Source organism: Mixophyes fleayi, chromosome 12 (genome assembly GCF_038048845.1).
Source record: "Mixophyes fleayi isolate aMixFle1 chromosome 12, aMixFle1.hap1, whole genome shotgun sequence".
NCBI classification, from domain to species: Eukaryota; Metazoa; Chordata; class Amphibia; order Anura; family Limnodynastidae; genus Mixophyes; species Mixophyes fleayi.
Window position 1 is genome coordinate 9,189,784 of NC_134413.1, and position 27,837 is coordinate 9,217,620.

At 41.9% G+C, this 27,837-nt stretch overlaps 1 protein-coding gene across 7 annotated transcripts in view; it reads right to left on the minus strand.

Moving 5' to 3' along the window:
- The window catches only part of BEGAIN (brain enriched guanylate kinase associated), a 363,458-nt gene that overhangs the window by 245,240 nt on the left and 90,381 nt on the right, over positions 1 to 27,837 (minus strand). The gene's annotated exons all lie outside the window — the stretch shown is intronic.

A 27,837-nucleotide genomic window follows, 5' to 3' on the forward strand; every position in this document is an offset into this window, starting at 1 on the left:
GATAATTATAAATAACAAATGATGGGGTTATGGGTCGTAAATAATTATCAAATTAGGTGAAGAACCCCTTTAATATACAGAACAGTTACATTCAATAATTGTTTTGGAATGTGGGGTTTTCTTATCTTGCATTATTCTCAGGCAGTTCCGTTTCTGAGAGGTCGGCTTGCAATTTCCTGTTTAACAGAAACTCCCTGTGTAGATTGATGGAAACGCACAGAGTGGCATCTTACAGCAAGCATAACTGGCTTGCAATGCTTTGCCATTTCACTTTTTGTCCTCTTTCAACACAATGTCACTAGGTGGCAAATGTTTTTGCAAATTTGTGACATACTCTATCATGTTTGCTATTTGTTCAGCATTCAGATAGCATGACATTTCGTCCTGTCATTCCTTGTGCTTCAATATTAACTTTTTATTAACAAAAGAAGCAGACTTACGAATGAGTCAGCTTTAAATATTTAAAATTGAGCCCTCCAGACTTGTATTGCAGAATGAACCGTGATTCATAGCCCCATTCTGTGCATTGACGCCAGAGAGAATAAAACGTGTTGGTGATGATGAATATTTTCTGAGTCCTCTGACGCATTATTTCTACTATAATTGTGTTTGCTCCGTGGTTTGAGCAATATGAAGCCATTAAATTTATTAAGAAGTTTTGAAAAGTCAAAACCCACAATGCCGCGTTCCTGACTCCTAACACGTAAATATACCAGGTCTTTTGTGTGGTTCTGGACAGAATTTCATGTCATTGAGGGTCGTTTTAGAAACAGAACATTTTCCTTCTTTTGTATTTAACATTCTAAGACCATAATGGGGATGACCTACAAACTAAAAGCCGTTTGAAACTTTTTTCTCTAAACTTATAAAAGTCGAATTTCTATTTGATTGTTTTTATACAATATACATTTTTGGACTGATTCATGTCCGAACGTAACCTGCATGTAAGTTGTGTTTTTAAAAAGTGCGCGGAACTTGTCTCAAGATACGTTCGGAATTTCCAAAAAAAAGACTATTTTGGCATATTTCATTTTTGTTTAAACTGTACGGTCATGTACACAAGGTCAATTTTGCCTCCTTATCATAACATAAAATACTTTAAAATTGTGTAATTTTTTATTTACAGAACATGATATACAGTTACAGCAACTTTTTAAGTCAGTTTTTCTCCATTTTTGGTATATTCAGATTTTTAAACGATCCTCATCGTGTCTGCTTCCTTGTTTGTGACCAAGCTGGGGGCATTCGTGAGCACGCACAATAAAAGGCTATACAGGGGCGGACGGCTTGAGGTCGTCAGTAAACATAGATAGCAGCTGCAATCTACCAAACCCAATATGGCGGATTCGCCAGGTTAATATTTTAATAAATCATCATCATTTATTTATATAGCGCCACTAATTCCGCAGCGCTGTACAGAGAACTCACTCACATCAGTCCCTGCCCCATTGGGGCTTACAGTCTAAATTCCCTAACACACACACACACACACACACACAGACTAGGGTCAATTTTTGTTAGCAGCCAATTAACCTACCAGTATGTTTTTGGAGTATGGGAGGAAACCAGAGCACCCGGAGGAAACCCACGCAAACACGGAGGAGAACATACAAACTCCACACAGATAAGGCCATGGTCTGGAATTGAACTCATGACCCCAGTGCTGTGAGGCAGAAGTGCTAACCATTGAGCCACCGTGCTGCCCTTTTATTCCGACAGACCTTCAGACTATTAAAACCATGTGCTCTTAGTGGTCATACCCATCACCATATTATATTGATGTACTTAGGTCTTAATATACGATAAATCGTCTACAGGAACATTGTTGTCATTATCGCTAAGGTGATTTATTCTTTGGTATCTTGGGATAACAGCTGTACCTGTATGTAGTGGGTTACTCTGGGATTGGATGATCTATTCACCAGCGGGGCAGGCTAGGATGGGGGGCAAGGGGGCATAATAATGTTTATCTCAGCAAATAGATCTGCTCAGGAATTAGTGAGGCCCAGGGCCATCTTTTCCATTGGGCACGATGGGCAGCTGCCCGGGGGCCCCACAGGCAAGGGGGCCCCATAGGTAGGGCTCTTAATGAGAATAAATAATCCTGCAAAAGAAAAAAACCTGCAAAAAAACCCTTCAAGGGTCACTGAGCAAGTACATCTATCTATCTCTATATATCTATATCTGTATCTGTATCTGTATCTGTATACATCTATATATCTATATCTGGGGGCCCCGGTGCACTGCTTTGCCCGGGGGCCCATAATGTTGTTAAGATGGCGCTGGTGAGGCTGTAGATTTTACGCTGTACTTTAACACATCTTAACTATTTTTTGGCCACGGATCCTAAGCTTGCTATACAGCTCCCAGTCTATATGCTTAAACCAATAAACACAGAACATATGCTTCTACTCCCACCTTTGTGTAGATGTTGAAACAAGGTCATTACTCTGTGTAATGACGATAAAGGATGTTGCAAGAGTAACGTTACAGAGTTGAGGAACAGTTATTTTTCCATTTGGGGAGCACGTGATTTCCAGTTTTGTAGCAATAAACAAAAGTCTCCGTTTACACCGTAGCCACGCAAAAAAATATACATTTATGAACCTGCAGGAAACAAGATTATAAATCTTCCCTTAATATATTTATTTTTTCCATTATCGTCTTCCATGCCACAATGGTAGGCGATGGCATGGTGTGTCAAGCTGTGCCCTTCAGCATGATTACTGCCTAAAACAAAGTACAAAAAAAAATAATTGAATGTTTGTTCAGACGGCAATTTAAAAAAAAAAAAAGAAGCTGATCCACATTGATGTCCATGATACCTGTAAGAATGGGTCCGTGTGGTGTTGTTTATAAGACGGTCTTTACGGATGTTAAAGTTTCAATAGAGTTTCCCTTTAAATAATTGCACCCAAATCTTCAATCTAGTATTAGGTGGTTTAGAATGTTAAAATCAATTCCAGCAATCTACTAATTCACCCATCGGGAGGCATCAAGGTAAGACCCTGGATTAAGTATGAACAGGGTTTGAAGTTGGGTAATCAGGACCAATGTGATCACATGTCATGCAAAAGTACAACTCTCCATCCCATGGGACCAATTCGGGACACCCCACCTGTACTGATTTTTTCAGATTCAGCTTGATAATATGGAGGAGAGGGGTGTGGGGTAATTGCTATACACAGGGGGTAGGTCCAAAGCTGGCGATAGCCCTGAATTTAATAATTGTAGAGGGATACTTAGAATAAATTAAGTGCATTGTAATCCACTTCTGTTAACAAAACATGACGACAGTGCTCCAAGCTCCCGCCAAGAGTATTAAAGTTGGTGGTATCAATTTTACAACATACTTTACATAATATGACACTGTCTTTATAATAGCATACCTACCTATAGTGCTGATTTTTGCAAACCAGTCCTGATTTTTAGCACCATTATTGGGGGTGTGGCCTAACTGTTCCCAATTTTCCAGTTGGGAGTCTTGGCAGGCGTAATAGTAGTATCCTCACTCTAATTCCAGTATTGTCCTGTGTTTCAAACTATGAAACGACAAATGGAAATGCTAAATAAATGTTGGTTGCATAAATGTCCACTTGGTGGCAGTATTTCAACATAAATCAGAATCCGATCGTGAACCTTAATGATTATTACAACAGTTTATGTGTTGGGAATAATGGGCAACGGATACAGTAACTGTTTATGCACAAATTTCATTGTCTAAGATGTACTAGACAGACAGAGCTAATTGCTGATTGGTTGCTGTGATGTTATCACTAGATGCAATTTTAAATGCGCTCTATTGGGTTAGAAGCTGTTAGAAGCTTTGTTTAATGATTTAAATAACAGTAATTATAATAATAATAGTAATAAGAAGAAGAATAAGGATAATAACTGCACTAATGGTGTGTTATTTTTACTGATCTATTTGTTAGAAGGTACAAAATCATCGGGAACATGGAAGATGTAATGTACCCATTAATATGTGTCTGTCTAGCCACATAATAAACTGCTTTATTACCTATGTTCTAATATAAGTTAACTGTACCTGAAATGTTTCTAGCTCCCTCTAACGGTTGCTGCCTTTTCTTTCCCAAAAACCGCAGCCTCATCATCATGCAAAAACAAAAAATAAAAGAATGTCCAACAGCTGATCATTGATATACACAATCAGCAACAACACTAAAACCACATGCCTAATACTATGTAGGTCCCCCAAGTGCTGCCAAAGCAGCTCTGACCCATCGATGCATGGACTCCACAAGACCTCTGAAGGTGTCCTGTGGTATCTGCCACCAAGACATTGGCAGCAGACCCTTTAAGTCCTGTAAGTTGCGAGGTGGGGCCTCCGTGGCTCGTACTTGCTTTTCCAGCACATCCCACAGATGGTCGATCGGATTGAGATCTGGGGAACACTTTGAATTCTGTTATGTTCCTCAAACTATTCCTGAACAATTTGTGCAGTGTGGCAGGGTGCATTATCCTGCTGAAAGAGGCCACTGCCATCAGGGAATACCGTTGCCATGAAGGGGTGTACTTGGTCTGCAAAAATGTTTAGGTAGATGGTGCGTCTCAAAGTGCCATTCACATGAATGCCAGGACCCAAGGAATCCAGCAGAACATTGCCCTGAGCATCACACTGCCTGCACCGGCTTCTTCCCATAGTGCATCCTGGTACCATCTGTTCTCCGGATAAATTACGACACGCACCTGGCCGTCCAAATAATGTAAAAGAAAACGTTATTCATCAGACCAGGCCGCCTTCTTCTATCGCTCCATGGCCCAGTTCTGATGCTCACTTACCCATTGTAAGAGCTTTCGGCAGTGGACAGGGATCAGCATGGGCCCTCTGACCGGTCTATGATTATGCTGTCCCATATACAGCAAGCTGCGATGCACTGTGTGTTTCCATCATCGGCATCATTAACTTTTTCAGCAGTTTGTGCAACAGTAGCTCTTCTGTGGGATTGGACCAGAGGGACTAGCCTACGCTCCCGACGCGCATCAATGAGCCTTGGACGCCCATGACACTGTCGCCGGTCCACCGGTTGTCCATCCTTGGACCACTTTTGATAGGTACTAACCACTGCATACCGGGAACACCCCACAAGACCTGCTGTTTTGGAGATGCTCTAACCCAGTCATCTAGCCATCACAATTTGGCTCTTGTCAAAGTCGCTCAGATCCTTACGCTTGTCCATTTTTCCTGCTTCCAACACATCAACTTCAAGAACTGATTGTTCACTTGCTGCCTAACATATCCCACCCCTTGACAGGAGCCATTGTAATAAGATAATCAATGTTATTCACTTCACTTGCCAGTGGTTATAATATTGTGCTGATCAGTGTATATATCACCCCATCAAGGCCGCCCGCAGAGGGGGACGGAGGAATGAGGTCAGATGTCGGGTAGAGCGTGATCTCAGGGGGCCTGTGGCTATTACTGCAAGAACTTACATAATGTAGAAACTGTCACAAGCTGGGCTTTCGGCTTCTATAACCGAAGCTCGACGCACTTACCTGCTCCCCGCTGACCGCTGCACTCCGTCCTGTAATCTGTTGTCCGCTGAGCTGACTCTTCATCATTCCTGCAGTAACCTGTTGTCCACAAAGCTGACACTTCTTTGTGAACTACGCCTCTATTCCAGTGGTAACCTGCTGTCCGCAGAGCTGACGCTTCATCGTGTACTACACCACCCATCTAGTAGTAAGCTTGCTGAGTTTAAACGAACTCACCTCTCTGTATTCCCTTATAGATCTCGCCTGATACTCCCAGTAAGGACCGCGACCTGCGGTGCAGACGCAGCTAAGACCAAACCACCTTGCGGCGGTCCCCGGTGAATACCTTCTGCCCGTTAGATTCCGCGCCTTGCTGGAAGTAGTGCTAATTGGGGCAGATCTAGCATCCAAACCTATAGAATGTGCCAGAAACTATTCATAAAGGGGGCTATCTTCCTGCCCCCTAGTCGTTTGCGTTACCCACTCCAAAATATAATCGAATTATTGTTCGAAACTTCATTTGATTAATTAGATGTTGAGATATTACATTTGTCAAAGTCCTCCCCCGATCAAGAAATATCAGTGGGGCCATAATTCTTACAGACAGCCCTGTCTGTGTTCTGTAATGCACTTGCCAAAGTATTCTCACGTCATTTTATTCCCGCAAAAGAGAGTTACTGGTAAAGATCAGGTTTGAGCTATTAAAAAAATGCACAGGCCCCTAATTGGGACCTCTCAGGTCAGTTCATGGTTACTGCAGTGACTCATTCACTGTGTGACTCAGCTGGTTTACTGTACGTCTACAAATGTGGTGGTCTTATCAGTAAACCAGATGTTGGGTTTTGTAACAGTGAACAGTCAGCTGTGCCAACTGCATAGGAACCTCAGCAAAGAGTTCAATGTCAGATTCCTGTGTAACTCCAGTAAAAACGTACCCATACGCACCTCCATCTGAATCCCGGCCAAATTCAGCGGACATACTTTGCAGAATTTGCCGGTGTGATAATCTTATGACTGAAATTGCAAAATTTCTGCCAACGTCCTTATAACAACTCACAGTTGCTTTCGTGGACTTTGTGCGAGACTGAAAGTGAGGCGTTCGCCCGTTTGTGTTTATTCGCACTACGCATTCTAAGAAAGTGAATGTCTGCAAGTACGGCTATTCAGACCTGCAACTTTTTGCCACTTGAGTCTACTTACTCCCGAAACGGCGTGACGGGGGAATTGATTTCTAACGTACGCGTTGTTCAGTGAGGGAATATTCGAGCAATTGTGTTCAGATTGAGACGTGATCACAGATACGCCTGAGAAAACTGGTTCCTTTTGCAGGTGTTCGGAGGCAGGTGTTTGTATTGGAGGATGATGATGATGACGAACACCCGAACTAGCGAACCTCTTGTAATTAGAGTTTTGCAAATGATTTCCACATGCTTACTGAGGCTTTAGCAGTCGCTCGCCCATGGATTAAGATTTGCAGAGCGTGTTGTAGCAAAGATGATTTTTTTATTTTTTTTCGTACGCATGTCGGGAAGTTATTAGCTAGGGTCCCAGTGGTACCCAAACTGTGATCCGCATAAATCTCGGTGTCTGCTGTGTTAGAGAAGCTGCCTTCTTATAACAAGGCAATCTGACCAAGCAAATTAACATAATGTTAAAATTAACATAGGCCTAACATTAAGGCTAGTGTTAAAGCTCCCTATTACTCCCAAACCAGCCCCAACATAAAATGCACAGCATACAGATTGAATATAGAGACTCCACATTGTATTAATATTCCATACAATATATTAATAACTCTTAAAATACATAACCGCACATTACATGAATAGTCCCCACGTAACATTAATACCCCCCACCAGTCCCTATACAACATTACCCTCCCCTGCACCAGTTCCTACAATAACATTAACCTCCCAACACCAGTGTCCACATAACATTAACCCCTCGCACATCAGACAACATATAATATTAACCCCTAACTCCAAACCCGACATAACATTAACTGCTACATAACCAGTATTAACATGTTAAATTGTATCCTGTGTTATCTGGACACATTTTTACCCTCATACCCTCACCCTCACCCTCACCCACACAAATCTTTCTTTAAAGCATTCACAACTCTCACACAATGACTGATTACCCATTAGCTTTGATCACCACACAATTAGTATCAGTAGGACTCATAAAACCTGAGACCAGTTTAACACTTAATATAGACAGGTGCAAGTGAGGGGACATTGGGACATTTCACATTACACCTGTCACTCTTGTGAGTTGAATATTTGTATTCCATTGGTCAAAGAGCCCCTGGAAATTCACTTCCCTGCAGAAGTGCTGAAAGTGCAAAATGCGCCGGTATAGGATGAGTGAGGGCCGACACGCTAGGGAGCATATTGGATACCCCAGCAGCATGGGACAAGATGGTAATATCTTGTGGCAAATCTGAGCTCCCTCATTCCTTTCCACCCATGATCTTGCAAGCCTAATCCCAAAACTTTCTTTAACCAGTTGGCACAACTTCTGTATTTTGCGACAAAGGAGGTCTATCTTTGTGATATGAAACACTCATGGTCCCTAACTAAGGAAAGAAACTAGCTATTCAAACAAGAGACAGTTGTGTGTTAAGGGACATTAGTGTCAATAGTGTGGTTGGGACATCAGCGTGAGTGATTGGGGACATGAGAGTGAGCAGTATGTTTGGGGACATCAGCGTGAGCTGTACGGTTAGGGATATCAGAGTGAGTGGTTGGGATCATTCGAGTGAGCAGGACAGTTGGGGACATTAGATTGAGAGTTTGGGGGCATTAGAGTGAGCAGTACGGTTGGGGACATTAGAATTAGCAGTACGGTTGGGGACATCAGAGTTAGCAGTGCGGTTGGGGACATTAGAGTGAGCAGTATGGTTGGGGACATTAGAGTTATCAGTATGGTTGGGGACATCAGAGTTAGCAGTACGGTTGTGGACATTAGAGTGAGCAGTACGGTTGGGGACATCAGAGTTAGCAGTATGGTTGGGGACATTAGACTGAGCAGTACGGTTGGGGACATCAGAGTTAGCAGTACGGTTTGGGACATCAGAGTTAGCAGTATGGTTGGGGACATTAGAGTGAGCAGTACGGTTGGGGACATCAGAGTAAGCAGTACGGTTGGGGACATTAGAGTTAATAGTACGGTTGGGGACATTAGAGTGAGCAGCACGGTTGGGGACATCAGATAGAGCAGTCTGGTTGGGGACATTAGAGTTAGCAGTATGGTTGGGGACATTAGAGTGAGCAGTACGGTTGGGGACATCAGAGTTAGCAGTACGGTTGGGGACATCAGAATGAGTGGTTGGGGACAGTGTAGTGAGCAGTACAGTTGGGGACATCAGAGTGAGTGGTTGGGGACAGTGTAGTGAGCAGTACAGTTGGGGACATCAGAGTGAGTGGTTGGGGACAGTGTAGTGAGCAGTACAGTTGGGGACATCAGAGTGAGTGGTTGGGGACAGTGTAGTGAGCAGTACGGTTGGGGTCATAAGAATTGGTGGTTGGGGACAGTGTAGTGAGCAGTACGGTTGGGGACATCAGAGTGAGTGGTTGGGGACAGTGTAGTGAGCAGGACAGTTGGGGACATCAGAGTGAGTGGTTGTGGACAGTGTAGTGAGTAGTACAGTTGGGGACATCAGAGTGAGTGGTTGGGGACAGTGTAGTGAGCAGGACAGTTGGGGACATCAGAGTGAGTGGTTGTGGACAGTGTAGTGAGTAGTACAGTTGGGGACATCAGAGTAAGCAGTACGGTTGTGGACATCAGAGTAAGCAGTACGGTTGGGGACATAAGAATTGGTGGTTGGGGACAGTGTAGTGAGCAGTACGGTTGGGGTCATAAGAATTGGTGGTTGGGGACAGTGTAGTGAGCAGTACGGTTGGGGACATCAGAGTGAGTGGTTGGGGACAGTGTAGTGAGCAGTACAGTTGGGGACATCAGAGTGAGTGGTTGGGGACAGTGTAGTGAGCAGGACAGTTGGGGACATCAGAGTGAGTGGTTGGGGACAGTGTAGTGAGCAGTACAGTTGGGGACATCAGAGTGAGTGGTTGGGGACAGTGTAGTGAGCAGGACAGTTGGGGACATCAGAGTGAGTGGTTGGGGACAGTGTAGTGAGTAGTACGGTTGTGGACATCAGAGTAAGCAGTACAGTTGGGGACATCAGATTAAGCAGTACGGTTGGGGACATCAGAGTGAGCAGTACGGTTGGGGACATCAGAGTGAGTGGTTGGGGACAGTGTAGTGAGTAGTACGGTTGGGGACATCAGAGTAAGCAGTACGGTTGGGGACATCAGAGTGAGCAGTACGGTTGGGGACATCAGAGTGAGTGGTTGGGGACAGTGTAGTGAGTAGTACGGTTGGGGACATCAGAGTAAGCAGTACGGTTGGGGACATCAGAGTGAGCAGTACGGTTGGGGACATCAGAGTGAGTGGTTGGGGACAGTGTAGTGAGCAGTACGGTTGGGGACATCAGAGTAAGCAGTACGGTTGGGGACATCAGAGTGAGCAGTACGGTTGGGGACATCAGAGTGAGTGGTTGGGGACAGTGTAGTGAGTAGTACGGTTGGGGACATCAGAGTAAGCAGTACGGTTGGGGACATCAGAGTGAGCAGTACGGTTGGGGACATCAGAGTGAGCAGTACGGTTGGGGACATCAGAGTGAGCAGTACGGTTGGGGACATCAGAGTGAGCAGTACGATTGGGGACATCAGAGTGAGCAGTACGGTTGGGGACATCAGAGTGAGCAGTACGATTGGGGACATCAGAGTGAGTGGTTGGGGACATCAGAGTAAGCAGTACGGTTGGGGACATCAGAGTGAGCAGTACGGTTGGGGACATCAGAGTGAGCAGTACGGTTGGGGACATCAGAGTGAGCAGTACGATTGGGGACATCAGAGTGAGTGGTTGGGGACAGTGTAGTGAGTAGTACAGTTGGGGACATCAGAGTGAGTGGTTGGGGACAGTGTAGTGAGCAGTACGGTTGGGGACATCAGAGTTAATAGTACAGTTGGGGACATCAGAGTTAGCAGTACGGTTGGGGACATCAGAGTTAGCAGTCCAGTTGGGGACATCAGAGTGAGTGGTTGGGGACATCAGAGTAAGCAGTACGGTTGGGGACATCAGAGTAAGCAGTACGGTTGGGGACATCAGAGTGAGTGGTTGGGGACATCAGAGTAAGCAGTACGGTTGGGGACATCAGAGTAAGCAGTACAGTTGGGGACATCAGAGTTAGCAGCACAGTTGGGGACATCAGAGTGAGTGGTTGGGGACAGTGTAGTGAGCAGTACGGTTGTGGTCATAAGAATTGGTGGTTGGGGACAGTATATTAGTTGTTACAATGAGGATTTATGCTCTGTTTGTAATGACAAGAAATAATATATACACCAATGAAATGCAGTTGTTATCGGTGAATACAAGTAATATCTTAGTGTAGTATCACTCCCAAATACTACAATACCCCTGGTGTGCACATTGTGTGCTGGTAAATATCCTCACATTGCTCTTTGTAAAGGGAACAATATCCCTTTAACATTGCAGAGAATAGTTATTTGTTTCCCCAGAATTAACCTAGAAATACCTATCACACTACATTATATGTTTGTGTTTATTTACTGGTTTTACGATGTATTACAATACCACAAATGATATAATAGCTGCCTGTTGCTAGGTAGCAGGCTAGAAAGGAACATTAGTTTGGGAGCGGGTGTACAGGATGTACCTTTCTAAACATTTAGTTGCTTATTGGTTTTTGTTTTTTATTTCAAAATAAAACATAAAAACAATCTCATGCGTTTTCCTGTGAGCAAAAATGTATTGTCAGCTATCCAGCAACAACGATAGAACAGAAGTCCCCACATTTCTGGGTTCTACATGAAAAAATATCGAATAGTATAAAATAAAATACATCTAATAAATATTTCTGTGTATTTATAAATACTTGTTCACTCTCCCGGAACTTCCGGGAGGTTCCCGAATTTCGAGGAGTTGGACTTCTGGAAGAGTAGACATGCTCAAGGGTCTTGGTGGAGGCGGGGTTTAATGACGCTATTTGCATAATCAAACCTCGCCCCCCACTGTGCATGTGGAGTTCAGCATTTCATGACAGAGGGCGGGGCCATGGTGTTGCAATGTCATCACCACTCCCCCCCTGCACTGGTCACCTGACCTACCCTCCCTGAGGTTTTAAAAGTGGGTAAGTATAATTTAAGAGCTTATTACAAAATCTATTGTGTGTGTGCATGTGTGTGGTTGGTTTGCGCATGTGTGCGTGCGTATATGTGTGTTTGCTTTTATTAGTTCAAGCGCTAATTGCAAATATGAAAACACTTATTTTAGAATTCTATGTAAGAGGCATCCATTTATAAATGCTCTGGGCCCTAATAACCCTACATAGCTTAGTGTCATCGGGAAATATGGACACCTTTCTTTCTAGACCATTTACAAAGTCATTATTAAAGCATTGAAGCAGATAAAGCCCAATATTGATCCTTGTGATACACCGCTATTTGCTTTGCACCAGTTAAATATGTTAATTGATAACTTCCCTTTATCGTCTGTTCTTCAACCAGTTCTCTACCAACTTAGATATTTTTATTCCATGACCTAGTTCTCTCCTCTTACCTACCTGACTGCTATATGGACCAGTAATGAATACTTTTGCAAAATCTAAATATACCACATAAATTACACTACCGAGATCTAATATATCACAATTGCGGTCATCATAAAAACTAATCATAATTATTTGGCACAATCAGTCCCTAATGAAACCATGCTCACAATCGGTTATCAAATTAGGTTCTTCAATATATTTCAAAATTCAATTACATCTCTAAGAATCCCTACAAATAGTCTGTAGTCACGCTCACAGGTCTATAATTTGATACTTCAATTTTTTCCCCCATTTTTCTTGAGGAACCGTTATGAAGGAGTCCAAAAACGAGTCAATAAAAATAAGAAACAGCGATCAATTACTAAACTTAGTTCCTTTAGCACACATGGGTGAATGGTTTCTGGGCAAGGTACTTTATTTGTTATACATAGACAAGTGACATTTAAGGGTATACATATAAAATTATTTTTCAGTTAACACAGTTGTTCATCTTATCTTCCAGGAAACCTAAGGTAGTAGTTATCCCTACATGTCCAAATTATTCTTCTTTCCATTGTAGGTGCATTAATTCTTTTGGATTTGGGAACCACCCCCCCTCCCCCTGCACAACCTTTTGTGAAACTGCAAGCAGCGATTGCAATGCAAAACATATATTGTTAGGACCACTAACTTAATTTAGTCCTCTCTACGCTCATGTCTGTCCACCTTGTACGACCTTGATGTCACGTCTTAAGCTGAATCCTCTGCAGTTTTTATACTCACATGCCTGGAATTCATACCTGTATCTGTGCTAGCTGTAATTTCTAGCTCATGACTCTCCATGTAAGTGTTATTATGCGTAATTGTATTCATGTATCGGAGCATGTGTATAATATTTATGTATGGAATATCTGATAGATGTCTGCAATGCAGATTCTATGGCACATTTTAAATTATGAAGATGGTTAAAGTAGTCAATATGTTTCTCTTATATAAGATATATATATATATATTTTAGAGATGCTCAGGTTCGGTTCGCCAAGAACCGAACATACCCGAACTTAGCAGATCCGAGTACCGAGCTGGCTCAGTACTATCGTGCTTTTTCAGATTTGAAAACAAGGCAAAACATCATTGTTACATCGTCAGATCTCGGATGTTGAAGATCCAACATAATTGCGGGTGGGAGGGAGGGCGGACACCCATTTTTCTTTTCTGCCACTGCTGTGTGCCAGTGTGTCCTAGATGTGCTAGGAACTGCCGTATGTTTGTGTCATTGCTCTGTCGCTTACCATCCAGCCAGGTCGCTTCAGTATTTGTCCGAAAGTGTATAAAATAATATTGTGACCTGTGAGGTGGTCAAAATTGACTGCAAATGACTTGAAATGAGTGTTATTGAGGTTAATAATAATGTAGGAACAAAAAAGGAGCAAAATTATGTGATTTTAGCATATTTTAGGATTTTTGCTAAAAAATCCAAAACCAAAACACACGAGGGCGGTTTTAATCTAATCTAGATTCAAAACTAAAACCAAAACCAGCTTACGGGGGTCAGTGAGCATCTCTAATATATATATATATACATTAACGTATATATATATATATATATAAAATGTACACACACATATATACAACATTATTAACAGTAGCCGTCTTATATAAGCCAGTTGGTCATTAAGTGCCCCTGTAGTTGTTTTTTTTTTAAACCATTTCAATTGTTTCTGCTGCATCACTTTATACCGTGTGTTAGTTGATTGTCTAGGTTTCTAAACGTCTATATTCTAACACTGTTCTGGATTAAAACAAAAAGGAGCTTCAGGGTAATGATTTTTCCATACAGATATCATGATTTCATGTTTCTAAGAAAAGGTTACATGACCAGATCTGCGTTCGGCAGTAGGCGATCAATCATCGAGTCGATCGATGGAGCTTAAAGCAACCCTGGATAATCACACTGAAAATGATTGCTCTGGAAATATCCCAAAGTATTACAATAATGGTATCAGCAGACTTCATTTTTCAAAAGGGGTCAAACGCGTCCATTTGCTGCTGTTGACGTATTTATATTGCAATATATTACATATATACATGTATATTAATGTTATAGACTGACAAGTCAATTTGTTTCCGGAACAGATGTTTTTTTCTCTCTGAGATACAAAGTTCCAAGAACAACTTTTCTAAACAGCGTATTGGCATAGAGTAATTATAGACTCCTTATCTTTCTAGTAAACTAAACTCCCTTAATGCACAGGAAGAAATGACAGATGTCCAAACACAACATAATCTTTTGTAATGGCTGAAAGTGATCTAATGGTGGACTGAAGGTGAACAGGGATCATTGGGATCACTGATCCCTACGTGCACACAGAATGGATAATCGATAGGCACAAGAAGGAAATTCTTTCTTTCATCCATGGTTTGTCACCGGTTATTTTAAGAAGTCACTTTGAATGCATTTTGAGTCACTTATTTATTTTACAAATAAAGTCCTTTATTTTCTTTTGGCTCCATCTCTGACGCATTTATCACTTTCATTTAAATTCATTTCACTTATTGTATCACTCCGCCTTCAAATATACTACACACCCTCCAGCAGATCCTGTGTCCATCTTATCCTATGACCCATCGTATCATACCTCTCTTTCTGTCTACCATTATTATTATTATTATTACCATTTATTTATATAGCGCCACTAATTCCACAGCGCTGTACAGAGAACTCACTCACATCAGTCCCTGCCCCATTGGGGCTTTCATGTAAATTCCCTAACATACACACAGACAGACTGAGACTAGGGTCAATTTGTTAGCAGCCAATTAACCTACCAGTATGTTTTTGGAGTGTGGGAGGAAACCGGAGCACCCGGAGGAAACCCATGCAAACACGGGGAGAACATACAAACTCCTCACAGATAAGGTCATGGTCGGGAATTGAACTCATGACCTCAGTGCTGTGAGGCAGAAGTACTATAACCACTGAGCCACCGTGCTGCCCTACCATAGGTCTTCATTCATCTACATACCACATGCATAATCTACTGTAGATCAGTTCCCACAATAGTCACCAACCTGCTCCATCTCCCTCTTTATTATTTCTTCACTGTCTTTCTCTCTTTCAGTTCCCTTTTCCTCATCTCCTGGCTTCCTTTATTTCCCCTTTGCTTACCCTCATATGATGATTTAAATATCAATTAATTAGTGCACATCTTCCTCCTCCTCTCCTGGTATAGACTTTCTTTGTGCATTCAGTAGCTGACATTACCCATCTTTACAACCCTACTCCTCTTCCTCATTAAACATCCTACGGACCTTTGGCTCCTGTGCAACATCACTGTGCCTCCCCCCCCCCCCCCCTCACTCTGGTCTTCCGAAGTGGAGACTTCAGTGACTCGATGGTGGGGTGCATTTGGCAAGAGCTTATATGACCAAGAGAGCTTAACTTGCTAACGTTTCACAAGCAACAGCCTCTCAGGTGATGTCTGTGTATAAATTCAACCACGTACCTCCACCACTTTCATCAAAAACAGTTCGACGAAGACTCCGCAGAGCAGGAAATCCCAGTTGCAGTGTATGAAACGCTCCTGACAACGCACGTTTGTGAGTTCAGTGGTGCACAGAGCAAAGGCAGTGAGCTACCTAGTGGTGGAGGAAGTTTGTATGGTTACATGAATCATCGTTAACAAAGGAGTGTACATGTGACACCAACGTAAAGAACCCTACGACCCTGGTCTCCGGTTTTAGGCATGCGCAGAACGATTTTACGCAATATACGGCAGGTACCGGCATTTATGTTCCCTAATGAATCAGGCCCCACACGTCTAAAAGATGCTACTGAGTTCATGCGCTGCTCTCTCACAAACACTGCTAAAGTCCACACAATGACCGCCGGCACAGTGGGTAGCAGACCCCTTCCATGAAAAACAAAAACTGCAAAACAACCCCGCTCCCAAGCACACACAAAAAAGGCAAAATTCTGTGTGTCGATGTATCAAACATGAAAGAATGGATGTGATTTATTTAGGCTCTAAAAATACACAATAACTTGTGATTTACGCAGAATTACCAAAGGTCTTGTAATACCGATTCCCCGTGTGTCAAATATCTTTCATTATTAACCTTGCAGGGAGTTTTTGGGGGGTGATTGTTACCTTTCTTGTTGACTAAGAAGCAGAAATCTTGCCAGCTTCAATTAAACTCCCAATCTGTTCCGTTCCCAGCCGCTCTCGACATTAGCATAAAACAGCAACTAAATGGCAATTAAATCGGACTAATTGTCTACCTCAAACGTGAAAGAAGAAAAAAACCTATACAATATCTAAGCCTTGTATTAATAGAAGAGCTAAATATAGAACAGTTGTTGTTTTGGGGAGGGGGAAATCCCTGATTAATTAGCTATTTTGGAAAATGCAACTTTGAGCTACAAAGCCCCTTCAAACCACAAAAGAACTTGGGATAATCTTATCAAAGAATGTACGTTTTCGTTTCAAACAATTCATGAAAGCAGTTTTTTTTTTGTCAATCAACTTTTACTTAACAAACAGGTAAGGGGCAAAGAACTGCTGTGTGAGTCATTTCTGTATTGTAGATAGTCTATTTTTAGTAATTTATATAAAGACACTTAATAATTAACCTTCTAAGGCTGTCTGAAACCTGAACATTACTACTCCAACCTGCGACCCACTAGCCAGTATAAATAACTGAGCCTTTGTAAGACGGCAAATACTTTAATTCAGTAGAATTTTGTATGCTTTTTTATAATGACCCTTTCACCATACTAGTAATTTGGTAGGAGTCTTTTCTCGGAGGTCCCCTTGATCACCCACATACTTACAATGGGTTGGTGCCTATTCTGGTCGGCTGCCGTACAGGTCTTTGTGCATCAGAGATTTAATGAAATGAAATCATCATCATCATCACCAGTTATTTATATAGCGCCACTAATTCCGCAGCGCTGTACAGAGAACTCACTCACATCAGTCCCTGCCCCATAGGAGCTTACAGTCTAAATTCCCTAATATACACACAGACAGAGAGAGAGACAGACAGACTAGGGTCAATTTGATAGCAGCCAATTAACCTACTAGTATGTTTTTGGGGTGTGGGAGGAAACAGGAGAGATTTCTGTGGATTGGTGAGTTCTGCAATATTTGTGCATTCAAAAACGACCAGTATTAATAAAATATAACACTAAATGCCTTTGCACCCCTTTGCATTGCTACACGGTTTATTCAAGCAAATCAGCATATTTTTTTTTTTTACGCTGCTCCTAGCTGAAAATGAGTCTCCATATTGCTGGACTTTCTACACTCAGCCTACACTGACAGATTGCTAGCAAATAACCCTTTATTTTATATATAGAGCTAAACCCTGCCAAATAATCCAGCAACACTACATGAATGCAATATCCATGCAAAAAAAATATGCACTTAAGCTACGTAACAAACTAACAAAACAAACAAACTAAACTGCTACATATGCTAAAATAACTAACCTTCCACTAACTAGTGTCCATAACAAACCTTGAAACTTTATTTCATCATTTGTAGGTTTTGTTTACAATCCATAGGATAGTTCCTCGAAGTCCAGATTGTCGTAGTCATTGTCCAGTTCTCAGAAATGATAATTCCAGATATATTTGCAATAAAGAGTCGCGTTGCACTTTGAATAGCTGTATAATGTAAATCTGCATCCTAGTCACCAGTACAGGACACTTGGTCATCACAGGTTAGACACTAAATATGAGCAAAATGATTTATTGTATTTTAGAATTCTTCAGATTTTGGGTAATTGCCATCACTGTATCCTCCAAATACTTTTTAACACAAGGATATCTTGGCTGTCATCACGATTACACTTTCCAACATCCCAGAACAAAACATTGAGACAAAATTATCAATGACCTTATCAAGCCATGCTTGATAAATCGGGCTCATTGGAGCTTACCGTCTAAACATAACATACACACAGACTAAACTCAATTTTGATAGCAGCCAATAAACCTACCAACATGTTTTTGGAGTGTGAGAGGAAACCGGAGCACCCGGAGGAAACCCACGCAAACACGGAGAGAACATACAAACTCCACACAGATAAGGTCATGGTCGGGAATCGAACTCATGACCCCAGTGCTGTGAGGCAGAAGTGTTAACCACTGAGCCACCGTGCTGCCCCAGCTTAATAACTCCATGTGCACAATACCTATCTCCAGGCCACCATATTCAGTCCCATGGCTCTAAATCACAGGTCCCTGGTACTGCCCCCTGCGCTGTGCAGTACAATTGGGTCAGAATGTTCTTTGATTCGCAAATAACTTTGTGAGGCCACTTATTGTAGTCACACAACAGCAGCGGTTCTGACCAAGCATCCCTGATGTGGCTCATACAAGACCTCCTGTTACCAACCGGCTTGCCTGACTCTTTTTTCACCACCTACCTCACCAGTAGCTGGCATGTCAAGGGCGTTTTAGGCTCCGCAACCTCAGTGCTCAGTAGCGGCAAATGCTGGTAGGTAGTCAACATCCAATTATCCCAGTGAGACAAACTCCCAACACTGAGACATTGTGAAATGGGACACAATATGCTCCTCCCCCCCCCCCAATTTTCTGAACCACTCATGCCCCCACCTAAAAGCACACTTCTAGGTGAAATTCCACCTATTTCTGCAGAAGTCCGGAATTCGGATTCGGAAATAAAATCAGGACAGTTGGGAGGTATGATTTAGAGCAGGGTTTCCCAAATCCAGTCCACCTGGCCCCCTTACAGTACATGTTTTCCATATCTCCTTGCTGGAGCACAGGTGTAATCATTACTGACTGATACAATGTAACAGATCCACAGGTGGTATAATTATTTCACTGGTCACCTGGAAACCCTGCACTGTTAGGGGCCCTGAGGATTGGATTTTGGAAACCCTGCTTTAAAGGAAGCTCCCAAGGATAACTGGGTTCAGAAGCGGGTGTACACATGGGGCCCGACCTTCTGGATGTTACTTAAAAAGATTCTGCTTCTCTTAGATTAAGTTCTACAAAACAATAATCCTCATATATTAATAAAGAATTATTGCACAAATCAATCTATCTAAAAGAAAAGATATAAAATATATTCAAAAAAATAATAATAAAACATTATTCAAACACAAATAGTGATTAAAAAACACCGGAAAGCGCAAAGTATTTAGAATCAGCAATAAAGAATAATTAGAAGAATAGATCTTATATACATATTATTTACTTTTTTATATTGTGGATATATTAGATAGAGGAATAAGGAACAGATCCCTGGATATTAGCAATCGTTAGCAGAAAGCCAGGTATTTTCCTTGTGTACAACGCTGGTGAGCTGCATTGAGGCAGATCAGGAAGTTTTCCCTGCGGAGTAATTAGCTAGGAAGCAGAATGCAAAGCTGCAGTCAGTTCTCACCGCTCCAATTATTGAGTATGAGGCTCCAAGGTTCTCCAGCGAAGAATCATCTCTCATTTTCTATGTGATAAAAATCCATTTGCTTTCAAATTCAGATGTGTTCTGATCCACATAAAGAGATGCTTGGAACGTTTCTACGGAGGTGACGCAGGAGCTGATTCATCAAGGAATGCAAAGTGAACGCAGTTTGCATTTATTTTTAATGGAGCGGGAATTGCACGCAAGTATGCCTGTATTCAAGTACAAACAGTTCTGAAGAAACGCGTCTTGCTCAATATGGATGTAAGTTCGCTCTGGGGATACGGCACTTGCTGTACACAGACAGACACAATGCACTACAGGATACGTACAATGCATATGTATATTTAAAGTCCCATCGGAAGGTACGGATAAAAATAAATAAATACATTGACACCTGTTAATAACATAGTCATGAATAAAAATACTTTTAATAATACAGGTAATTGCAAACACATGTTCTAGCATGTATACGTCATCACTATCACTCAGCACTTACACCTGACCTGTCGCTGGTGCAAGTGATACGGCTAAAAGCCACGTACCTGAGAGGTACCCAGAGCTTGAACCATATGGATGTGCGTGCGCTCGAGCTTGGCACGCCCTTACTGTACCTGCGTGTATACGCCCTTTACCCTCCCCCATTCCGACCTTCAAATCATAGGCTGTGGGATGTGTCCTTTGAGTTCGAAGATAAATTGCATACACTTGCGTTCACTGGCGTATAGTCAGTCACACAGAGCAATTGTATGCAAAATATGACATGTAACGAGACCTACGTGTCAGGCCGTAGGCCTACTGTGAATGAAGCAGAATACTAACCGGTATTAGCACTACTGAACTAGCAGGCGCGGAGTCTAACGTACCCCTGGTATTCGCCAGGGACCCCCGCAAGGAGGTTTGGACTTCGCTGCACAAGGCACGCAGGTCGCGGTCCTACTAGCCAGTTGCCGGTGTAGTGTAGAAGGGTCAGACGGTCTGGGTCAAGCCAATCGGGAATGCAAGGTACCAGGGAGAATCCAGAGGAATAGTTAACAAACCAAGGTCGCAGGAACAATATGGGTCACACAGTTAAAGGAATGGTCGCCAAGCCGGGTCACAACGGGAGAGCAGGAACACTGGGAGCAAGGTCAGGGAAGTAGAGCAGGAAGAACCAGGAACACTAGGTGCAGAACCTGTTACTCTGGCACCCTAATGGCGCCAGAGCCAGGTTTAAATAGAGCAGGAATGGCAGTGATTGGAGGAGCCAGGAGGCGGCACTCAGGAGTGAGGGTAGCATGCGTCCGACAGGCAGCTGAAGCGGAAGTCGCAGCGCGTCTGTTGCTAGGCAACAGAGCTCTACGGCCCGGAAGACAGGCGTCTGTCCCCGACTGACAGGGGATCAGCGGGGACGGCTTCTGACACTACATTCCTTAATGAATCAGGAGATTCAAAGTCCAAGGAGAGCTATTTAAACCTATAACGGCCAATCAGAGGACATCATTTATTATCCTGCAGCTAAGTACAATTCAAGTAGTATTAAGATTGCAATGAAAAAGGAATACAACTTCAGAACTGGATACTGCAATATTCATAAAAATGGATTGTATATAGATATTATAATCGGATACTGAAATTTAGAAAATTGTATCCAGGTCATACATGGATGAACATATGAAAGATTCATGTGATGTGATAAACACAATAGATATATTATACAGATATAATATGTATATATATATATATATGTATATATATATATATATATATATATATATATATATATATATATTGTATTGTATATGTAGAGATAGATAGATAGATATTTGGGAATTTTATAAGAAAACACACATTCAGTGATGTTTTATGCAGATATAACCTCTTGTGATCTTTTTGATGGATAAGTAAGTTAAGCATTTAAATGCCAAAGTGAAAAAGAGGAAAAGAAAAGGAAGAGGAAGTGTTTGTGTAATATAACAAAGTATTCCGTTCATTATTGAATAGCGAATGTAATCATTATTGAATCAACAGGCAGAACAGACTAGTATAATAGAAGCTTATAATCTTAGTCAAACATATTAATTATTTTATACAAATCACAATCATATATTGTTAGCCATGATAAAGTATATTAATGATACAAAAATGGATAACAGTGTCAACGTGAACACTTGAATAGAACGCCGGTCAAATCAGGAATATATAATAGTGAGTTAGATTTAGCAGCGATGAAATCAATGACCACCACAGGTCAGTGTCTGTGGATTGTTGGGAAGGAAATTGACTGACGAGGGACCAATAGGTTGCGGAAATAACCTGTGTGAAGCGCGTGTTGGTGAGAATCAATAAGCTTAGTTTGGGAGCTGAGAGATGGAACGGTATTCTGAGAGAGAGTTTGGGTCACTATGAGTCTTTTTCAGAATATGAGTAATAACCACATTTTTGGATAATGATCTAAAGATACCAGTGAAGAGAGAGAGAGAGAGACCGCAGATATTAGTTAAGATTTAGATAAGTACAGGAGACAGGGATTGACTCGTTTGTGAGGGTATAGGTTCAAGAGGACAGGTAGTGGAATAGGGAGATAAGAAGAGAGTAGATACTTCGCCCCTGATTCACTAAGGCTCACAAAATGAATGTATTGTGCATTTTGTTTTAAAAGCGCACAGATTTCGTGCATACGCACGTCTGTATTCGACAAGGAGCGGATGTAAAGATATGACAATACACTGAGGATACGTCCAATACATACGTGGAATATGAAGTCTCAAAAAAATGCACAGGAAATAAAAACAACTATTAATGTCACCTGTTAATAATATAGGGACTGGTTCATTAAGAAAAGTAAGGCAAAAAAAGGAGTAAGTTTTCTCCTGGACAAAACCATGTTACAATGCAAGGGGTGCAAATTAGTTTTTGATTTTGCACATAAGATATATACTGGCTGTTTTTTTCATGTAGCACACAAATACTTGATAGCTTTATTTGAACACTGAAATTTAAAGTTTTTCTAGGAAGTGCCCTACCCCAACTATAAATCTGTCCTGACATTTTAAATTTACCTTCCTCTCCAATGCAACATAGTTTTGCAAAGGTGCAAAGTTACTAATTTTTTTTGCGTTCCTTTCCTTAATGAATCAGGCCCATAGTCATTAATGGCAAGACATTCAAAAATAAAAAGTCCGCCCTCCACCCATAACATACATTTATCAGGATGTTATTGCTGTCCACTGTACATAAAATAATTTTTTGCAATTGCTATTGATTGCAAACACATGTTCTAGCTGTATACACAGCCATCATCCCTGGTAATCTGCACTTACACCTGACCTGTAGCTGGTGCATGTTATACAACAGAAAATCACGTTCGTGAGAGATGTATAAAGCTTGAATCGGATGCTGCTGCGTGCGCTTGAGCTTGGCACACACTTACTGTACCCTGACTATGTGCATACAGCCAGTCCTCTCCCCATTCCGCCCATGAAATCGTAGTAAGGGTCCTCTACACTCGAAGATGAATTGGCAAGTACCAGCATTTATGTTCCTTAATGAATCATACCCTTCATCTTCATTTGTGGAGTGCCAGAGGGTGCAGGGTGCCAGAGAAGGTGCAGGAGGGTGCAGGGAAGGAGGTGGAGGAAGAGGATATTGCTTCATGTCTAAATTTATAAGTCTTCTCCTTGAAGTAGGAAGCAAGATTTGGTGGGTGGGGTGGAGACGACATTTAAATGTATCAAAAGAGGTGTTAGGGGTTAGAAGCCTGAGCAGAGATGAGAGATTGGAAGTAAGTTTGTTTAGCAATGTCCAGAGCATTTCGATAGCAGTGGTAGATATCAGTATATGTCAGGAGGTTGTTAGAGGTTAAGTTAGCACAGTGGTTAGCATTGCTGTCTCACAGCACTGGGATCCTATCTGTGTGCAGTTTCTGTGTTCTCCATGTGCTTCAGTTTTCTGCCATACGCCAATGCAAAATCCTGGGCATCATGTGCCCATCAATGTGCAGTCCTGTACAATTAGAGTCTGCAGACAGATTGTCAGGATGTTGCAATGTCCATTATGTTTTAATTCCCTCCCCAAAAAATGATGCATTCCCGCTAACAGTCCTGGTTTTCTCCAGGGCAGTTCTGAGTTTTCGCAATCAACAGGGGTGTGGTCAGATGGAAAAATGGGAGTGGTCTAATCATATAGTGCATTTGATTAGAGACTGAGAATCTTATTAATTATATTCGGTCTACATTTCCTCTACATCCAAAATGTCCTTTATTTTGAAGAGGATGGAGATAGAACAGCTTCTAGCCAATCAGATCATCAGAATGGTCATGGCAGCAAGAGATTAGTGTACTGATTTTGTGCAAGATTATATTAGTAAGGACAAGGATGTGAGGAGGGGAATGGAGGCAGCAGGAAGACACAGACTGAGAGTTATATAGAGGAAGGAGCAGGGTCCCCCAGCAGCACAGAGTATATCAAGAGATGAGTGATGTGTTAGTGAGGACAGGGGCTGCATGTGACAGGGGCAGTGACATGATGTGAAAAGGGGAATGGAGGCAGCAGGAAGCCACAGACTGAGAGTCATATAGTGGAAGGAGCAGGTCCCCCAGCAGCACAGAGTATATCAGGAGATGAGTGATGTGTGGAATGGGTGAAAGCAGAAAGTCACAGACTGAGAGTTATATAATGGAAGGAGCAGGGTCCCCAGCAGCACAGAGTATATCAGGAGATGAGTGATGTGTGGGGACATGGCTGCATGTGACATGATGTGAGGAGGGGAATGGAGGCAGCAGGAAGCCACAAACTGAGAGTTATAAAGTGGAAGGAGCAGGGTCCCCCAGCAGCACAGAGTAGTGATGTAAGGGCAGGTTCTATAGACAACAAAGTTCATAGAACCAATTGATAAACAAACAGACTGGTGAAATACAGTAAATTAAGATTGGAAGAAAAGGAAGTACAATGTCTGAATATTGCCAGGCATAGTGACATATCATTGGATTATGCCATTGCAACAGGCGTACCATCAGACGGAAATTTAAACCTTTGCCTCATAAAAATACCTTTTCTGATTTGTATCTCCATCAGGACATTCAGTATTTAGTAGCATGACTGTGTATGATCAGAATGAGGAGAGATGCCAGGTGAAGTACAGGATCTTACAATGACTAATGAGGGGGAGGAACGCATGTGATTAATTCCTAATCCAAATTTTCTTTCAAACCTGCCAAAGATTATGGGAAATGCTTTGTAGAATTTTGGGAAGTTGTGGTCAGTAATGTCTGGTATGTCTATTGCTGAGAAATGTGATCGCACAATAATATCATTGTGTACAGGATACACTGTAGGCTCAGTAGCGAGAAGCCAGTGGTGGTCAGATTCTGATGATTACATAGCTTGGCACAATTAGTGCCAGGGCACGTTCACATGGTCAATTCAGCTGTGGATCGCTCTGGACTGGGCACAGTGACTGGCGCACAGAGATGGACAGATCGTGGCTCCGCAGCTGTTGTGTGACTACAATAAGTGGCCTCACAATGTTATTTACGAATCCGACAAAAAGCATTCTGACCCTATTGTACTGCACAGCGCAGGGGGCAGTGACAGGGGCCTGTGATTTAGAGCATGGGACTGAATATGGTGGTCTGGGGAAGGGTATTGTGTACATGGAGTTATTAAGCTGCGGCAGCATGGTGACTCAGTGGTTAACACTTCTGCCTCACAGCACTGGGGTCATGAGTTCGATTCCTGACCATGGCCTTATCTGTGTGGAGTTTGTATGTTCTCCCCGTGTTTGCGTGGGTTTCCTCCGGGTGCTCCGGTTTCCTCCCACACTCCAAAAACATACTGGTAGGTTAATTGGCTGCTATTAAATTGACTTTAGTCTGTCATTGTGTGTTAGAAAATTTAGACTGTAAGCTCCAATGGGGCAGGGACTGATGCGAGTGAGTTCTCTGTACAGCGCTGTAGAACTGTAAAGTAAGCAGAAGTATGCTAATGGAATTTTGGCTATAGTATTATTTATGGACTATATAATACATCAGTTGGGTTTGATGTGCACAATAATTGCCTACTCAGAATATTCATACTATTTACAGTGTCCTGTATACGCTGTATACACACGGTGTCCATGCAGAATAAGTATTAGTTTTTACGCAACCCTAGATACATCCTTTTTATTATACCACTCATTCCATATTTCGTCATATCTGACATGCCAAGTATTCCCTTATACAGAACATATATTATGCATGGTGCACTAAGTATTGGTAGTTTCTGTGCCAAGTTAATCATCTGTTGCCGTTATGTTTGGATGGAGGCTGATCGCTTCACTTGGACCATGTGACATCACTAAAGCACAAAGTGACTACTTTCACGTAGAGTTGTCAACATTCTAAAATAATTTCCAGGGACACTTTGATGCTAGTCCGTCGCATCTCGGCACGTCAATGGCGACACCGTCTCGGTGAGCCGTAGAGCATGTTGCGTTTATTGAATTTGATCCTAATGGTTACTTTTTCGAGTTCATTACTCCACTTAAACTAGTATTAACTTACAATAATAACTGATAACTAACCTGGATTATGAGAATAGATTGTAAGACATCTACCATAGATCAGTGCTACAAAAATAGGGACATTGCCAGCAATTAAATATTTACAGGGACAAATAATGAAATACAGGGACTATTCCTGGATATCAGGGACTGTTGACAACTATGCTTTATGGTGTGTAAGTGAAGGCTGCACTTTAAATTATGATTATCTTTGTACTTAAACCAGGGATCAGTGATGCAGAACACAATTTAAATGAACAAATCTGATAAAGGTTGCAAATATTGGAAGCCCCTCAATTTAGCCTTCATACAGAGCCAAGTCTCGTCCAGACAGGATATTGGGCCTTGAACGCAGTTGAAGTAGATATATTAGCTTCTGATCTTTTATATTGAAATTATAATAGAAAACATATGATTATAATGTATGAAAAACCTTCACAGACTTTTATTTTATTTAGTGTTTAGCGTTAACAAAAAATATATTATTGTTTTAATCTAAAATTGCAATCCAAGCTTTCAACACTAGGTTGTGCTGTGGTTTTTATAAAGAAATGCTTGTACTAGTGCTTGTTAATTAGAGATGCACAAACACGAATTGCAAAAAGTTTCAATTCTTTTTTAATCTCTGATCAACATTTGGATAATGAAAAGAAAATATATATTTATTTATTTATTTATTTAACTTCTAAATTCCAGTATTTATCCCACTAGTGTTTTCTTTTTCAAATTAGAAAGCAAGGGGCATATTTAACAATAACTGCAATTTTGACATGTTCATTTTCATTCCTTATCGCAATGACCATTTACGAAGAGTGTTCTGCTGGAATAGCAGTCATGATAAACGTCTGTCCCAGCGAATACAGAGTTTATCTCCTATCTCTTCTATAGTCACCTTTGTGATAGCAACTGGAGAGGAGAGCAGGCAAGAATATTATTATTACCATTTATTTATATAGCGCCACTGATTCCGCAGCGCTGTACTCACATCAGTCCCTGCCCCATTGGGGCTTACAGTTTAAATTCCCTAACATACACAGACAGGGGGAGACTAGGGTCAATTTGATAGCAGCCAATTAACCTACCAGTATGTTTTGGGAGTGTGGGAGGAAACCGGAGCACCCGGAGGAAACCGACGCAAACACAGGGAGAACATACAAACTCCTCACAGATAAGGCCATGGTCGGGAATTGAACTTATGACCCCAGTGCTGTAAGGCAGAAGTGCTAACCACTGAGCCACCACGTTGCCCAAGATACAGTGAGAGATCCGAAAATCCGTCTACTGCGATGCTCTTCCCGTAGGCTTCAATGGCTAACGCCAGCTTCAGTTGGAGTTAGCCATCGGGCACAAGTTCCGAAAATCTTTGATTTTTGGAACATGGTAAATTACGCTTAATATCACAGTCCCCATAGAAACCTATGGGGACTGCTGTTGTATAGGATAACAGCGTTATAAAAAGTTGTTATCTTTAATATTGCGGTTGTTCTTCAAAATCTGCCATTTTCAGGGGTTTAGGAGTAAATAGACCCCTAAGTTCTTGTTACGAGCCGCGGCGGCTCGGCACCGCCGTGACTCACAATGGCCCCTCAGACGAGTCCCAGCCGTCGTCATGACGACCGGAGCGTCACTTCAAGTTTTCGGCCCATTACCGCCTGCTTGTCATGCCTCCAGCTCCCATTGGCCATTTCAGGTATTTAAGGCAGGGAGGGCTTAGCCTCCAACTTTGATGTTACTCCAAAGTTGGATTACAAACAAATTCA